This window comes from Cavia porcellus, unplaced genomic scaffold (genome assembly GCF_034190915.1).
Source record: "Cavia porcellus strain 051 isolate PalLab524CR breed Dunkin Hartley unplaced genomic scaffold, mCavPor4.1 scaffold_7, whole genome shotgun sequence".
Classification (NCBI taxonomy): Eukaryota; Metazoa; Chordata; class Mammalia; order Rodentia; family Caviidae; genus Cavia; species Cavia porcellus.
Window position 1 is genome coordinate 12172179 of NW_026947490.1, and position 17546 is coordinate 12189724.

The 17546-nt window shown below is 37.6% G+C and overlaps 1 long non-coding RNA gene across 1 annotated transcript in view; it reads right to left on the reverse strand.

Moving 5' to 3' along the window:
- The window catches only part of LOC111755999 (uncharacterized), a 163489-nt gene extending 147055 nt beyond the window's left edge, over positions 1-16434 (reverse strand). Inside the window, exon 1 of the long non-coding RNA XR_002790507.2 lies at positions 16155-16434. This is a non-coding gene — a long non-coding RNA (uncharacterized LOC111755999). The remainder of the gene's footprint in view (positions 1-16154) is intronic.
- Between the last annotated feature and the right edge of the window lie 1112 nt (positions 16435-17546).

Below are 17546 nucleotides of genomic sequence, written 5' to 3' on the forward strand. Positions count from 1 at the left end.
ACTTTTCTGGAAATGGCAAGATATTTTGCTGCCATGAGATGAATCAGTATCACCCAGCGATGTTAATTAGTATGATAGATCTAGGGCTCCATCATTACAGGTTTCAAAAGGCAATTTATTCTCTCTAAATAAGACTTCCTTCATCATTTACATGTGTAAACCTACATTCTATAGTGCTCATGGTATGTCTCTCAGTAGCTCAAATCAAATTTTATGAAGGAGGCTGCAATGAGCATTCCCAGAACTGACAAATGTGTTCTCCTAGGTGTTCTAAGCATTGAATGGTGAGAATTTTGAGTTGACTCTTTGTCCAGGAATTGCCTAAACTTAAAGACAATCCCCTGACCTTTTACCCCATCCTCACACCAGTTATAATCAGTCTCAGGGTACAAAGTTCTATTTGTTTACCTCTTCCTGATTCACTGGGACCATCCTGCTCCACTGCACCCCATGTGCTCTGCTGAGGCTTCTTTTGCAACTGCGTCAAAGCTCCACTTTTCCTCTCCAAACCTACTTCATTCTTCCATAAGTGTTAATCCCAAGAGCACTCTCCCCAACAAACCTGCACTCAAACTCTGTTTCCTGGGAAACCTGGCCTGCCAGCGTTTAACAAAGGAGTCTACAGATCTTCCTATCTTCTGCAGACAATATTGGCATAGTCCTCTGCCTTCCTATCTGTAATACAATTTTTAATTCTGTGTTACACAAACTCGGTGTCTCTGGCAAGAATATTTTCTTGGGTCAGCAATTTATAAAAATTACTTCATAGGCTGGGGATTTAGCTCAGTGGAATAAGCGCCTGCTTTGCAAGCATGCAGTCATGAGTTCAATCCCTGGTACTGACAAAAAAAATTACTTCATCAGGATCTGCCATTGAAGAACTTTGCTATAATATCAACACACAAGATAAACCAATATACCATTTAAAAATCTCTACAATTTCACTGGTAGGACAGATAGTACAGTCTGCAAAATAAAAACTAACAACTTTACTATTGACTCAATTTATGAAACTCAAGTCTCTTAGCAATGGCCAACAGGTGACAAAACGTCATTAGCCACTCTTTCTTCTGGCACATTTTGCTTCGTCTCTCCCCTTGATTTTTCAAGAGTGCTGCACATGTGTCGTTTGGATGGTTTCCATTTTGTTTGTTCAAGATTCGCATGCTGAAGTCTCTATTCTAATAAAAGGCGACTGATAACATCAAAGCGAGGAATCCCAAACAACCTGAATAAATGTGTCCTTTCATCAGGCGAAGTCCACCTATTTCCAGTTATGATAAATAAAAATGTCTGAAGATGTTGCCAAATATCCCCTTGTAGGCAAAATTGCCATGAGTTGGAAAATCACTGGTCACAGGGAGACACTAAAAGCTTCCAGGCAGCCTTTAAGCCTTTGCCCCAGAGCCCAATGCCTTTCATGCTGACCTCCGGGGTGTCAGTGCCCACAGCATCAGCTAGTGACCTTGCCAGCTCATCCCCATAGCTTGGTCCAAGTAGTTCTGTCCTTACTCTGCAGAAACAGCTTCAAAGCAGTTTTGTCAATCCACTAAATGCCTTACAAAGATTTTGTGAAAGCAACTCTTTTTTACTTAAATTTTTAATGGCAGTTCCACAGAGCAAGTGATAGATGCTATACTTAGGAACCCCACTATGCTTTCAAAGTGCTTTGTTAGGACTCAAGATATACACAGACACGTAGGAACTCAAAGATAAGCATAGCGTAGGCTCAGCTAGAGCTCAACATAGCTATCTTTGAAATAACTATATTGAACTTATATTCACATTTCTATTCCCAAAACTTGCTGGAATGCATTAGCTAAGAACCATTAGGTAACATGTATTTTGTAATCACAGTGTTTACTTGTGAGGATTCAGATACATTAAGTGCCATGAAATGAGTGTCTCTCCATATCCTTAGAGCAGCCCTATCTTTGCCAGCAGTCTTATTTCAGATGGTATTCTCTCAAAGACACTTCTGTGCTTCTTCAGTACATTAAAATTTATGTGGTCTCCCAAGCCCGAGATGCTATAACTCACATGGCTGTCTGCTTTCCTGCTGGACTGCGTACAGAGGAAGTAGGCTATTTACAAATTATGGAAATAGAAACTCAGATAATCATTTGTTTTGAGAACAGCCTCCAAAATGTGGTGTTTGGTTCTTCTTATGTGTCAAGGTTGTCTGTCTCTGCTGGCTCTGACAGGCCTGGCTTAATGCAGCTGTGGTCCAGCTCTCATAAAGCTTTCTTTAAAAAATGAGCATCGATAGGCAGGAAAAAAATATGCACATTTCTAAGAAACAGGTGGGAGCCATCATCGGTGACTTTAGAACTTGTGATTACAAGTATTTTCATCTGGGACTGAAAAGTTAGAAGAGAATTTGTTTTCCTTTCAGATCTTGTCCAATGCTCTGGAGATGAATTTTAGGGGCTTTTTCTTTGACCTGGGTCTCCACATGTAGGTCAGGCTGCCTTGAAGTCACCAGTTAGCCCAGGCTGACCTCAAACTCTGAGCGGTCCTCCTATCTCAGTCTCTCAAGTGATGGGATCCATTAGGAACAACTGGAGATGAATTTAAAGATACCTTTTTATGACTCACCTCCTTATGCTTCAATTTCTGTGTGGAGCATTTGAAAATTATTTTATGTTGTTTAGTGTTTCACAGAAACCCTTGCCTAAACAGAGGAATCCAACATTAGAGTCTTGTGTATATGTTTATGTATGACTTGAGGGTTTTTTTTTCCATTACAGCAAAATAAGCTTATGTTATATTTTTATTGTATGCATGAACAAGAGGATGTCAGAATTGCAGATAGGCTAGGACATGAATATTCAGATTACTTATGGTGAAACAGAACTCATAACTAACATAGATGCCAATGACTCTGGCCTACCTGCCCCCTGTAATAAGGAACCTCAGTGAAATATTTAGGATGCAAAGCTCATGTTTCAGGGAGTGATGGGGCTGAGCCGAGCAAAGCCCCAGGAAAGAAAAGCATCCTGCTCTTTCACAGAAGGACCAAGTCAATGAGGAGTTGCAGTCTGCAAGCTGCTGTGGTTTGGCTATCATTTGAGTGTGTTCTCCACACATTGGTGTGTTGGGAGCTTAGTCCCTACTGAGGAAATGCTGAGAGGTGCTGAAATCTATAAAAGGCAGGACCTGGAGGAAGCTCCTTAGGTCACAAAGGAGTGGCCTTTAAAGAGACTGTGGGACCCCAGCTTCTCTGATTTCCTGTTTGACCAGGTGATGGCTCCTTCTCAAAAGCAATCTTATCTCACACCAGTAAGTCAGCACAACGCCCTTGAACTTTGGTGAACTACATGAACCTCCTTGTTAGCTTTCCTCTGATATTTTGCTATAGTAATGAAAAACTGAGATAAATGCAATCCAATAATGACTAGCAATTGCTTTATCATCAACAGTATCAGACTTATTGTACTGGGTGGGAAAATAATTTTACTTCATTTTAATTTAAGCAATTGTTTGTCAGTCAATTAAAATTCCAATCTAATGGGAAAAATCTATGTCCAAAGCAGGTAACCCTCATTAAAAATATAAAGGAAAAGAAACATATAATGGGAAAATTATGCTATGTGAAAACACTAGCCCATGCTTAGGGTAGTACTTAGGTAGCATTTGGGGCATATTTCTGAGATCCTTTACTTCTATTAATAGTGTCAGCTAGCTGCAGAAAAGTAAATGTGGTTGTACAAATGAAGCAAACATGGTAGACAAAGGAAATTAAATATGCATATTCTGAAATACACTTAGGAACAACAGAGCTATGCCAAATAATAAAGCATAGACAAAATATTAAACTCAATGCAACTAAAATTGCTGAAACCTTCAATACTTATTTAAATCTCCAGTTTTAGCATTGGTATGACCATTGCTGGAATGTCTTTTTACCACCTGAGAAATATAGGTCAATGTACTGAAAACTGACATACAAAAAAAGACAGTAATGTACAAAGAAAAGTCAAGCTCAATTTATGCGCTCCCCCACCCCACCTCAGTGCTGGGGACTGATTCTAAGGTCTTAACACTGAACTACATCCCCACTTCTCTTTTTAAATTTTGATACAGAGCCTCGCTAAATCACTAAATCACCTAGATTGGGTTTGTGCTTGTGATCCTCATGCCTTAATCTCCCGGAGTGCTGGGACCACAAGTATGTGTCACTCTTCCTAGATTTTAGGCTTCTCAGTAGGACTAAGGGTTAGACTCCAGGGTGACCATGGTGCTATTTCATTTGTCTAGATCCTCTTTCAAAAGCAGATGCATCCAACTCCCACCTGCTAAAGGCTCACAGCTGCATCCCACATTGGGAATAGGTTCTGTGATGAAGAACAGTCTCATTCAAGGTAATACCTTCAACAGAGGAGAGTACCTATAGCTAATGGCTGTGAAGCCATTTTAGTGTCTACATGACTCTTCTAGGCTTACAATGGCTTATTCACCTCCCCTTTATTTGGGAGAACTTGAGGGCCATTTCATCTCTAGACTCATTTGAGGATCAATTGAAGCCTCAGCTACGACCAAATTGGAGGTCAGCTTCCTGCTTTCCCAGTCTTACTACACCTTAACTTTCTCACCAGATTATCCTCCACACTCTCCAATTCAACTGTTGGCTGCAACTTCTTATTTCAGAATTCCTTTTGAAGAAGCCTATTTAAAGTGGTGCCAGGAAAACCTAACCTGCTCCAGTGGTGCAATTATTAAAACTTTCACTGGTAGTGCAGTTCTCCAGGAAGACATACAATGGAAGGGAAAGCACCAGGTATTCCAGTGCATCTGGCTGCTGTGAGCTCAAAGGTAGAATTAGACGACTGACTGCCATTGACTTATGAAGACAGTAATGACTGCCTAAGGATGATGAGGGACCAATTTAAATCTAAAGTGAAACAACTATGATGTGACCATCTCTAGCTGATGTATAGCAGTAGGAACTTGGAGAGTATGCCCACAACCAGATCCTGGAGGAGTGCAAGAGGAAGGAGAAGACAAGAGAAATGTGCATTTGGACCAGAGAGAATTTATTAAAATGAGAGCACTAAGAGTTAAACCTAACAAAGATTTAGCACTATTGCAAACACCTGGGAAATAATGCTGATACACTTCAGGGATGCCGCTTGGAAGCTTAAGTGAGGCAGAAATACTGGCACCCACAGGGCAGAGGATATGGCCCAGTAAAGAATAAAGAATTCCTAGAAGCAAAATAGGTCCCCTTTCGTAATAATGCTTTGCCCACTGTATAAAAAGGGCATACTTCTCACTCATCCTGAGACTTTTCATGTCTTGTTCCCATAGTTGAAAAAGCTTAAAACCACTAAACAAAGGCAACTGAAAAGCACATTGCTCTTGGGAACAAGTCCTTTAAGTGCAAATTAAGCAATAATGAAGAAATATTTATGGCAAGGCTCCCTGCTTTATCTATCTAGCCAAGTAGTTTTCTATATATCTAACCTAGAATTAGATGATTTTCAGCAGGGTGCATGACGTATGTATTTATAAATTACCAAAATAAAGTTTCCTGACAAAGGAAGGAATCTGGTTTGGTTGAATGATTTGACATCTGGCTTTGTTGATCATTGATACGGCAACATATACCATTAGTGGAACAAGCTAATTTCCCTGTATCATAGCTGAATAAGCTAAATATAAAACTAAACCCTAATGTAACATGCATCCTTTGTGCTTACATTCTTTTTAACTAATTAATTTATGTCTACTTAAAAATGTGTTGGTATATTCTTTAAATTTCTTTTATGCACTTTAATAAATGAGAAAAACAATTGGAAGATGCTATTCTGGAGCCCATAATAGAACAAATTTTAGACCTGGAAGGTAAGGGGTGATGATTTGGTACAATTTTCTTTCTAGAAAAGCTAGAAACAAAGGGACATTAAATGACCTGTAATTAGTTTGTGACAGAGTTAGGATTAAAATGCGAGTATCCTGATCTCTAAGGCATGTTTTCATTTGACACACTGCTTACTCTGCCCTCTCACACCCGACATGGCCATCAAAGAGCCCCTCATATTCAGGAAGCCGACACTGTTAAATGAATGAACAACTCTCTTCAGAGTGCCAAAGTAGGCAGAATCTGCTCGATTTCTTATTCTTAATGAACTCTAGCTGTGACACCAATTGAAAGAAGTAGGATAAAATCTCAGGCATCTGAAGGATTAACATTTGTCACAAAAATATACTTCACTTCCTCGGCCAACCATTGAACTAGGAAATAAATTGCATCCAAGCCTCATATGGCGATCACATCTGTCTCCTGAAATATGAGTTCTTTGAGCTTTCCCAGCTCCCCTTACTCTACTGCCAGGCTTCATCTGACACCTGGTAGCTTTCCAATATGTCTACCTCTCAGACTTAATTAGCAGGACACTCTGGGGAATTCTGCAGGTCCCTCCCAGAGCCACAGGAGAGCACATTAGATCACAATATTGCCTATAGACAATGAAATTAGATCTCCTTTTGGATCTAGGAATGAATTCCCTATGATGACTTTTGCATTATTTTCTTAGGGTTTGGTTTGGTTTGACGTTTGAGGCTCTTTGATTGTTCTTGCAATTTGATGCTGAGGATTCAACCCAGGTCCTTGGATGATAAATATGCACTTTACCCAAATAATACTTCCAGCCCTTTTCCTTTGTTCATCTGATTAGTTGGGGTTGATTTTTCATTTGTTTGGTGGTGGTGTTTTCTTTGTTTTGATCTTCCTATGCTAGAGAATTTATTTTTCTTTGTTCAGTTTATCTAATGATGTTTATCTGCTTTGGGCTTAGAAGAATAAAGGATAGTTAAATTATCTTGGGGAGTAGTTAAGAGAAAACATTTGTGTTAGTTAGGTTTTGCTGACTTGCATTTGCAATGACTAATAGTGCTAACTAGAATGAAATTGAAAGCTACATGTTAGTAGCAAGAGAATCTCCCATACAATTACAGTAGACTATTTAACGAGCAAAATACAAGGGCTGAGGAGTCTTGCAATAAAAATCATTGAAAGAAGTTCAGTGACCATTAATTCTGCATGGATGACATTAATTTATGAGCAATCAATACCCTTTTAATTGGGACTTTTTCTGTCCCTGGATACCTGCATAGCACAGTCTATTAAGGCAAAAGGTAAATGACCCTTGTTTCATCATAGCTGGGGAATAAGGGAACAATCTTAAATTAGAACTTTTATCCTGCTCACTACTATCATTTAGCTATGAAATAAAACTACATGAGCAGCTCTGCTTGTATCTGAGACACCAAACTTTAAGAGATATTGCTTTCTTTGGTATATATAAATTCTTCCTTCACAGGAAGTCTAACCCTGCCACTTTATCATCAGCTGTTTCAAAGAAAGTCAGGCCAGATACTTCAGAGATGGATTTCTTTGCCCTCTTATGAGATTGGACAGTAAAATGCTATCTAGAGATTTCTTTCTGGTGCCTTGCCTTCCTACCCAATGTTGCCTCTGCGTTTTGGGTGCTTCGTCTATAAAATGGGAATAATAATACTTTCTCAAGATTTTGGTAAAGAGACAGACACAATATTCAATTTAAGTCCATGTTCATCTGGTAATGAACATTTCTGGATGAAAATTTTGTGCTAGCCTTAATTGCTCACCCACTATTGAAAACAAAAAATGTCTCCCACGATTTTAGAACACCAAGCAGTTCCCACATGTTGTACATTATCATCACTTCTAGGTCAACTTTCATTGCCCTCCTGCATTTCCAAAATTCACAACCTTCTCCAGGCCATTTCCAGTAAGAGCCTAGAGCTCTCTGAGTTAACCTGACCAGGGCTTGTTGGACAATGACAAACCCCTTTCTAGTTCCAAGTGAAGGATGGGCGGCTGGGCTGTGGCCCTGAAAGCTAGGGAGGGCAGTGAGGGTGGTGCTAGAGAGGCTTGTTGTCCTATCTGGCCTGACTCCAGAGCAAACCAGTCCTGAGAAGAGATTTTCAATATCATCTCTCACTTGTCTGGAGTAACATTCAAGGGAGAAACATTCAAAAGGAAAAGCTCCTTTAAAAGATAAATTGCAGCAAAACTGTGAATCCTTGACAATGAGGGGAAACTGCCAGAAGAAGAAGCTGGGCGCATGCTATGCCCAAATGCATCATCTGTTCTGACAGGCAAATTTCACAAGGAGCCAAACCTTGACGATTTTGTCATTTGATTTTTTAAAACTGCTTCCCTGGCAACCCCCCGTGAGCTGCAGCAACCACACGACACTGCAGGTGCACTCTTTGCTGTCGTGTCCCTATCTGTGAGGCTGATTTATTCACATGAATGGTGCAAGAGGCGAGGGGGGGGATAGGGCATGAGATGGGGACTGCTGCAGAGTTCATGTACCCCATGATGAGTTCCCAGGTTTGGGCTAAGATTCCGTGTCTTCCTCTTACACTCAGCTCTTAGAGTTGATAAATTTTCTATCTCTGAAATGCTGCTGAAGAATAATGACTTAGACTACATGCTTGGGGACATTTGTTTTATTTCCTGGGTAGTAAGCAGGATGGTAAAACAATGCCAATTCCCATTAGGAAAGTGACATCTTTTATAAACATTTTAGAAGGACTAGCAATATAATGACCATATCTCTTCACAGTGAGCTTTACATATTTAAATGGCTATAGTAAAAGGCAGGGCAGAGAAAGGTTAAAAATAAAAACTGCATTACAATTTCACCAATATGGACTTCCGGAAGAACATGGCAGACAGATAGCAGCAGCTACGGAGGCTCTCTGAAAGACCCAGCTTAGAATCCAGGAATGGTGCGGAGTGAGGAATCCTAAGCAAGAGGAGATATGCCCTGCTGACCCAAGAATGAACTGGGCTGAGAGAAACCAACTGGGAATGCAATCCTGGTGCTATAACAGGAACAGATAAAGCCTCAGCGTGGAAGCTGGAGCCCGCACCATTGGAAGCTGCGATTTGGGTTTCCTGCTGTCGCAGCTGCGTCTGAATCGGCTCGGCAGGGAGAGAGAGGCACGAAAGCTCTGAGAACAGGAATCGGTGAACAGAGTTGAGAGCGGGATGGGTGGGGAGCTGTGCATCGACCTCCAGTGAGTGAGGGAAAGTGGGACTCTTCCACGGTCTAGAGGCTCCAACACAGGACATTCTGGGACCAGACAGACTTGCTGGAACAGGGCACTCTTGTGACTTCAGTCACATATCCCCCTCACAAGCGGGAGTGGTGAGCAGTGCCTACCTTATGTGACGCTGCTGGCTGAGACCCAGTAGGCTAGCAGAACCCAGGTCCCAGCGCCTGAAGGTGACCTGGAGGGGCTGGGCCCACATAGGCTGCCCCATCCGTAACTCCCTGGTGTGCTGCAGTGGGCGGGAACACCTAGCCAGCGCAATTCAATCAGACTGTGGCCAAAAGGGAAGGAAGTTGGGCCTCCTATATATTTTTGCATATATAAGGAACAAAGAATATGGGAAGAGGGAGCAACAAGAAAGGCCCCTCAGCCCCCAATCCTGAGAAACAATAGCAGACACAGCACCAATAGACATAAAGCGCTATCTCCAGAGCCTCATAGACGAGTTCAGGAATGAAGTTATTAATGACCTGAAGCTAGACATAAGCAGAATAGTTAGAGAAATGCTAAGCACCACCCAAGAAAAAACAGATGGTGGAATGGAAGAACAGAAAAAGGGGGGAGAATTGTTTGATGGAGAAAATAGAGAAAGCATAGAATACGTGAAGCAGGTTCAAAGCAATTACCAGGAAACTAAAAACTCTATCGAAAGCTGGCATAACAGCTTGAAAGAAACTAAGGATAGATTATCTGAACTGGAGGCCAGATTTGTAATATGGGAGCATGAAATGAAAAACTTCTTAAAAATAACAAAGAAACAAACAGCAATAATACAAAGACTAGAAGATGATAAGAAGATCTATAACTTAAGAATTAAGAACATAAAAGAAGAGGTAGGGACACAAACAAATGAACTACAAAAGCTACTCACAGAAATAATCCAGGAGAATTTTCCTAATTTAGCAAAAGGTAAAGATACTCAGTTGTATGAAGCATTCAGGACCCCAGCCACCTACAACCCAAACAGAGCTACACCCAGGCATATAATAATCAAAATACCAGAAATCCAACATAAGAACAGAATACTAAAAGCCGTCAGAGACAAGAAACAGATCACTTCCAAGGGAACACCCATCAGAATTACAGCAGACTTCTCGGCACAAACCATCAAATCAAGAAGAGCGTGGGGGGAAATAATTCAAGCTTTGAAAGATAATAACCTCCAGCCAAGATTGATATATCCTGCACAACTATCCCTGGAAATTGATGGGAAAACAAGGTGCTTCCAGGATAAAGAGGAACTAGGGGAATATGCAACCACCAATTCAACTCTACAGAGAATACTGCAGGATATTCTAAAAAAGAAAAATACGAAGAATCCAGAAATAGTGGCAGAGAGGCCACAATGAATGGAGCAGAAAATGAAATGAAGAAAACAAACTGACAACTAATGACAGAAAAAGAGCTCAACAGGAATGAGGCAGAGAAGATTGGATGATAGGAAAAGCTATTTTGGAGAAAACAATGTCATAATAAGTAATGCTGATTTAGTATCATCTTGTTTTGAAGTCTCATCAAGCTTTTGCTCTTCTGTTTCCATTGGTCTTAACATGTTGTATCTTATTGGATCTTATTATATGTGATAGTATAAACAAAAACTTTTATAGACAAGGAGATTATACAGAAACCATTGTTAATTTTCTGTTAGTTGATTCTAAATACCCTGTAATACTGTCATTCTCTTGAATGGTTTTACATTGTTTTGATATATTTGATGCTACAGTATATGAAGTTATACTCAAAGATTTCAAGGAAAGAGACAATATGGTAACTACTTTTATGTCAGGATTATCTTGTGGTGAAACACTATTTTGCTTAAATAGTTATGTTTTGATCTGCACTGTTTTGTTGTTATGCCCTCTTTTATCTCAATCTCCATTTTATTATTTACTTTTTTATTTTTATCCTTTTAATTAAGGGAAAAATAAATTTAAAAAAATAGTAGGATATATTATAGTAACCCACTTTGATTTACTATGAACTTGATTTGGAGCCCTGTATTGCTCTCATCATCTTGTTTTGTTCCTCTATTCTGTTTTGCTTGATAGTACCAGGTTCGAAAGTTTAGGCAATAGCTGTGAAGATAGTGGGATTCATTAGGACGCCCATTCTGGTTGACTATTATCTACTTTTGAAGACCTGTAATGTCTCCAATGTTTTGGTTTTGTTGGTTTCGTTCTTTACTGTTTTGTTCAATTTTATTATAACTGATGATATAGGCAACTCTATTAGAGATAGCAAGAGGCATTATGGTAACCATTGTTGATCACCTTGTATTGTGTTTTTACATTATCTATTATGTCCACCCTTTTGATTTGACCGACTCTGTTCTGTTATGTAACATTTGGTTTTCTCTCTACCAAAAAAAGTAATAAGAACTGTGGGAGCAATAAAACCCAAAATGTGTAATAGTCATTGTACAAAAGAGAGGAAAAGAAAGTGCTCTAAATGATATAACTGCATGTATATTTAAATGTATAAGATAGACAATGATATTACTGAGTTTTGTTGGATCATTGAACAGAACTGTTTGGTCTCACTGTTTGAATGTCCACTATATAAGCTTTAATTTTGACAATATGTAATCCATTAACTAGTGATTTCCTACTGTTTATTTTTTTTCTGAAATTCTGTATAACTTGTACCCTTTTTCTGCTTTATTTTCTTTTTCTGCTTAAATAAAATTTAAAAAAAAACAATTTCACCAATATGATTGTATAACATATGAAGTATGTGCACACACACATTTGCAAATATAAAATCATCCTAAAGAATGGACTCTAACCTTAAAATCTACCATTTAAGCATATGAGAAAATAGAACTCTGTGATTTTTAATACTTACTTAAAAAGTCTACTCATAGTCAACCGAGGTCAAGCCAATAGAAATATGACCTTAAATATGCCTGAAGAACTACACAAGACATGATTGAAAAATACAGTGACTGTATAAATTTTTAAATTTTTATTATTATAAAGGACATCATGTCGTTCATTTGCTTCAAAATACTCTCTCATTTCAAACAAATTTATCCCATCATTCTCACCGCTTCCAGAAGTAGTTGTGAAACTCTTGTTCCATTAAAGTCTTTACTTGCAGTGTTTTGATAGCATAGATGGCCTCATTTAAAACCTTCATGTTTCATGGTCATTTCAACTTTAGGGAAGATCCAGAAGTCACAGAGTGTCAGATCTGGTGAATGATGTGGAGAATACACTGTAATGTTTTTATACGGTTGCCCGTCCTTTCGATAGCACTCATGCACTTATTTTTAATCACACCTCATAAGCATACTCCTGAAAGAGAACTTCTAGGACTGCTTCACAAGTGGCAGCAATTATGGGATAACTATGTTTTGTTTTGTTTTGTTTTGTTTTGTTTTGTTTTTAATACCAGGGATTGAACTCATGACCTCGCACTTGCCAGGAGGGCGCTTACGCGCTGAGCTAAAAATCCCCAGCCCCACCAGGATAACTATGTTTGAAGTGGAGAATTTTGAGGTGATTAATAGCAGTCTTTTCACTGCAATACATCCTTTATTTAAACATTCACTATATAAATCACATGTCACAGATATGTGCTAATTCCATTTTGTATACATTTGCAGCAGTAACAGAATTGTTTCCTATTGACTTAAGTGTCTCTATTTTAAGTTCTAAAACATCTGCATTATCTCAACCCAGAGGTGACCTGGAAGATACATCAGAATAGTCCATAGAAATACATCAATGATTTAACCTCTTAAACCAATGTGCCATTTGTCTCAATGTATAAAGTTGATTTGCAAAACACAATGCTACATATTTTCCCAATAATTAGAGTAAGTAATATCTTTTGCTTCAGATCTCAAATCTTTTCTCCAACAAGTATTTATTTACTGAGATTTTGCTATATGCAAGTCTTGAAAAAGTGAAAATTTTAAAACTGGGAATTTTCTCTCAAGGAAATTCTCATTCAGGAAGGAAATTGAGACAGACAATGAATTACAATTCCATGTAGAAAATAATATTCAAAACAAAATATATAATAAGGCACTGTAATGACTCAGAGGAAAGATTATTTTGCAAGAACTAACAGAGAAAGTTTTGTGAAAGAAATTGCATTTAAACTGGATCTTGAAGGATAGGTAAAATTTAGAATATTAAATCATAGAGGAGCAAAAATCATTCTAGAAAAGGCAAGATTATAAGTAAAGCACAGAGTAACAGAAAATTGTGTTAAATACAAAGATGACAAGTAGTTGGCTGACGTGATGAAAGAGATAATGAAAAATAAGACTGAAAGAGAATGGAAAGCCATAAATGTCAAGATCAAGGTTCATTAAAATCCCTTTAAAATATTTCTAGCAGCAATATTTGAGGCTCAATGTTCTGGGATGATTGAGCTGGCAACCAAGGGCCAGATAAATTTAGGTAGGGAGAATGATATGAATCTTCTACAATTGTTTAAGAAGGCTTAAATACATAAGTGAGAATGAAAAGAGAGGGAAAAAATGAAACCCAGAGAAATGAAATGAACAAGAGCTCCATTAGTAAACTAGAACAAGAGAGAAGGGAACCCAGGGCCCTGAGGCTTAGAGCCCATGTAACCTGAGGTACCACTGTCTCTTAGGAAAAAGAAAAAAACAGAAGAGTGACTGAGACATGATTCCATCTACTATGACTCCATCAAGCAACAACCACCGGCTTCATTTAACATCTCACACACATCACTGCTTGAATATAAACATTTATGAAAACTCACTAACAGAGTCATTTAGGGCCCGTGTATTTTATCCTGTACTTAATCATGTCAAAACTGTAAATAATGTGTGCAATAAAAGTTCCTTCTTAAAAAAATAAAGGAGCCAGACATCAAATTAATCCAATGTCATAGTATTTAAGATTTTTGTAGGGTACTTTGTTGTTCTATTTTCTTTGTTTATTGAGTTGTGATCCCAAGGTGTTATCTAAATTGGCCCTGAATGTCCGGGCTCAAGTGATCCTTGCATCTCAGCCTCTGGAATAACTGGGACTTACGGGCATGTGCCCATCATAGCTGACTCATAACAATTTAACCATGAGTCATTCTAATGATAAAGAAAGCTGTTAAACTGGTAATTAGAAGTGTCTCTGCCAGGAAGAGAACCAGCAGCTCCCGTGAACCTAGCTGAGCGCGGGCTGAGAATCAAACCTTGCCCCCCTGTAACTACTGGGGATAGATGTCTCAGCATCTCTTGGGAGCATGACCATATGCAATATAGCAAATATGGGGATTTCCTTCTATCTTCTGTTTGAAGGCAAAGGTTGTTTTCACTTGTTATGTTTCTTTTGCTCTATTCAGTACTCTCAATTGGTTTTATAATGTTCTCTTTTTGGTTTGATTTCACTATACCTAATTGACTGGACAACTATTGTGAAGATAACGAGATATACCATAGTACCTATTACTACCATCCTAGTACCCTACTCTCAAGATCTGTACTGATTTCACTGCATTGTGTCGATTGGCTTTGTTCTGTCTTGTTCTATTTTTACTGCTTTCAAAATAAAATTTAAAAATAAAACAAACTGGTAATTGAAAAAATAAATACACAATGCTATAAAGGATACAATCACAATTTTAAAACACATATTAGAAGCCTAAAAGTTATTGTATCTAAATATTAACGGTAACTACCATGACTGAATTAAGAATAATGCTTTTCCTCCACCCATTTTTCATGCATTGTATAAGCCTGTTACGGTTGGTAGCAGAATGGCCCCCCAAAGCCTCATGTGATCATATGTGAAGCTTTAGGAGAGTGATTGGATAATGGGGATGTGATATTCATCAGTATAGATTAGTCCACTGATGAATGTATACCTGAGTGTAATGTCGGGAGGTGCAGCATGGAATGAGACGCTGACTCACTGGGGGCACTGCCTGGGAGGGTACATTTTCCTCCTTCCTTGATGTCCATCTCTGCTTCTGCTCTCCTCTGCCATTCCTCTCTGCCATGCTGCCCTGCCTTGGGGCCAGCTGACTATTGAGTGAAACCTCGAAAAACTGTGAACCAGCTCCTTTCCTCAGCTCCTTTAAATTGTGAGTGTGGGGCATTGAGTCTCAGCAATGAGAAAGTAAATAAGACAAAGCATTATATAGTTAGAAATAATCTTCATTTTAAATAATAATAATAAGATGCTGTTCATGATTATTTCTTATCCACTTTCTGTTAGGTTCTTGAGTCAATTAATAGTTTTTCCTCCTTTAAATTGTGGGCATCCGTATTGTGTCTCAGCAATGAAAAACTAACACGAAACCTTACAGAGTGAGGAAAAATAAACCTTTGTTTTAAATAATTACAAGATGCTGCATTTAGTTACTTTCTATCCCATTTCTATTCAGTTCTCGAGTGGATTAATAGAACTAGATTACAACATCCTTAACCAAGAATAAGAATTGATTTTTAAAAATACAACATATAGTATGTGTGCAAATAAATCAGATACAAAGGAAACAAATTAGAAAATGCATAACAGCATTGGAAGTAAGGTTTTCCAGCATGTCAGGATATTCGGGATTTTTAGAAGTAATAGATTATCAAATCTCGAAATTGTAAAGGAATCAATGTCAGCAGATAAATAAAACATATCCAAATAGTGCAACAAATAAAATCTGTAGACTAGAGTAAGAGTCCAGATTTCACTCAGAGGCTTTGTAGTAGACAAATAAAACATAATGGTTTTACCCAGTAAAACCCCAGGAAAAGATTCATGGTCAAAGGAAGGTGGGCAACAATACAATGTCTTAGGTAATTAACTAAATAATAGCACTCATAGAAGTATTTTAGTAATTACAAAGGCAGCATCTTGTAATTATTTAAAACAAAACCAAAGTCTTATTTTTTCCCCTAATCAGAATTATGAGTATCCTAAGAACTTGGAAATTTGAGATTACTGGGATGACTATGGAACAAAACAAATAAAAAATAAGAAGGAAAGCACTTGTGAGTTCAGAGGTATCCGGGAGCTTATTTTTAGAAGTCAAGCTACCATAACACCAAATCACATTTTTACCATCACCTGAGAAGTTACCATGAAGAACTGGAGTTTTGCACCAACTTGCAGACCAATAGGGATTCTCATATAGACGGAGAAAATATGTTTCAAAAGAAGAGGTTGTGAGTTTGATCCCTGGTATTACAAAAAAAAAAAAAAAAAAAAAAAAACTTTAAATGCCTGTTTAACATATACTGTCAAGCACAGATGCTAAGTATTTTTATACCTAAAAAACCCTAAGTATTTAGAAAATTATCATCAAAACAAGACTTCTAACTCAAAAAAATAGCTATTACATGAAATTTTTAAAAAATTAAAATAGTGGGGAAAAATTAGTACAAATATTGAAAACAGAAAGACTAAACGATTGTTATCAGTGTGAGTAGTCTAGAGGTTACAGGGTACAGCTCAGTGGTAAAACACATACTTAACATACATGAAGCCCTGGTTGAACACCCAGCACTAAAAAAAGAAAATTATCCATTTAGTATACCAAGGAGACTCTACTAATAAATAATTTAGAAAACACAAGATCAAGGAAGAAGTAATCTCATTTAGTATCTCAAATAACCAATTATAATAAATGTAAAGGTTCTACTGTAACAAAGAAATTTATATGTTCATAATCAAATCCAATGAGATATATAATACATTTATAATCCAATGAGATATAAAATACATTTATAATCCAATGAGATATATAATACGTTTATAATCCAATGAGACGTATAATACAACAAAAGGTTTCTCTAAGCTTTTACAACAGAAAATATGAAAGTTCCTATGAAACTTCTATGAAGTTATAGAAGGGCAAACTATGTTTCTGGATGGAAAGATGCAATAGAAAATCTATCACTTCTCTGTAAACTTTCATATGAATATGATACAATTCCCAATGAAGACCCTGAAAGGATATCTTCAAATGAAACAAAATACCATGTACAATTTTATAACGAGGACTAATGAGGAAGAGCTTGCTCGATCATTCTAAATATCAGGAGTAATATGGTACTGGTTATGAATAGAAAAAGATTAACCTGAAAAGATAAAGCAGGTGATATATCGAATTTGAAAGAAAGGCCAAACAATTCAATAAATGATGTTGGACTAACAGGCTAGTTATTTACAAACAGATTAAGAATCACGCTCAATAACACACTTAAAACTACATAGGTAAAATTACTAGTGACCCTGATTTGATCAGTTTGCATTATATACATGTATCGAAATAGTACATTGTATCCCATAAATATATGCATAATAAGTTTTTACTGTTTAAAAAGACAGAAATGATAATTTATCTGATCAGATCATTACACATTATACATTTATCAATTTTTATTATATGTACAATTATCACAACTATTACATTATGATAATTCAAATTATCACACTGCCCCATTAATAGCTATAAAG